At 36.4% G+C, this 1,215-nt stretch overlaps 1 non-coding gene across 1 annotated transcript; it reads right to left on the bottom strand.

The window, feature by feature from the left end:
• Positions 1-388: 388 nt before the first annotated feature.
• Positions 389-460, bottom strand: Trnap-ugg (transfer RNA proline (anticodon UGG)). Its single transcript has one exon. It is a non-coding gene; the product is annotated as a tRNA-Pro (tRNA).
• Positions 461-1,215: the final 755 nt, after the last annotated feature.

Here is a 1,215-nt window from a genome sequence, read left to right on the forward strand (position 1 = left end):
AAATAGAGAAGCTATTTGAAAACGATATGCGAAAACTATCGGATGTCAGAAGACAGTAAACGAAAACAACTTCGAGCATCTGTTGGTCAATTTTCTGAGCTAACACATATGCTGTATCTTTGAGTTAATACCATGCGCCGAGCAAGTCTTTCGGTTCCATCTTTATTGGCGATTTTAAAAGCAAAGCAAATCGCTGAACAGCTTTCGATATTAGATAATTACTCTACAAAAATCGAAAAACAAAATCTTTTTGATAAACTTGAATCCCGATTTATGGGTAATTTTTTGCGCGGACTTAAATGGGATGCGGACTTAAACGGGTGCGGACTTAAGCGGGAGATTACTGTGTGTGGAAAATGGGCATCGAATTAAACAAAATTAAAAAATCGGGCTCGTCCGGGATTTGAACCCGGGACCTCTCGCACCCAAAGCGAGAATCATACCCCTAGACCAACGAGCCGCTTATAAGTGAACTGCGAAAGTGTAGTATTGTCCAGGTCGAGCGCTTAAATGGTTTATCAATAAATTTCTTTGTTTGTGCTACATAAAATTGGTATACGCTTCAAATAAACTTGAATTTTGTATATAAGACAAATCATATTCATAAGGAAAAGAATCAGATTGATTAAACTGCAAGATTAATGCCATTCAAAATACAATGTGTCATTGCTTGTTTAGGATGCTGTCAAATTCAAGTCTTACTAAGGGCCACATACAATAGTAGGTCAAAGAACAAAACTAAGAAACAAAAACTGTGTAATTCTTGTTATACCCAAATAGTTTTATTGTGTCTGAGCTATAATGCTCAGTTTACCGTGTAGATCTACATACAGAAGTTTAAGCAGCATTTATAAATACAAGTAATACGTCAAGGTTGGCGCCCGAATATATTTTATGCTCTGAAAGCGTATATGTGGCAATACCACATATCAATAGTGTTTAATATAGGTACAATAGAAATGAAAATATTGGTGTGTTGAAAAATCACGGGCTTTTCGGTATACAAACCTAACAATGTTGCAGCTTAAGTTGCAGAGAATGTTGAAAAACAATTTCAGCACTTTAAAAGGGTCTGCGAGCCACGGTCCGTATGGGCTGAAACCTGCCAGCGGGCGGCATGTTTTATACCCCTTATGGAAAACATTAAATCAATATTGGTTAAACGTCTTTTCAATCAAGTTTTATCTCAGCTTAAATAAAACTCTTTTGTGATTT

The sequence above is a fragment of the Ascidiella aspersa genome, chromosome 1, assembly GCF_963924565.1.
Source record: "Ascidiella aspersa chromosome 1, kaAscAspe10.2, whole genome shotgun sequence".
In the NCBI taxonomy this organism is placed as follows: domain Eukaryota; kingdom Metazoa; phylum Chordata; class Ascidiacea; order Phlebobranchia; family Ascidiidae; genus Ascidiella; species Ascidiella aspersa.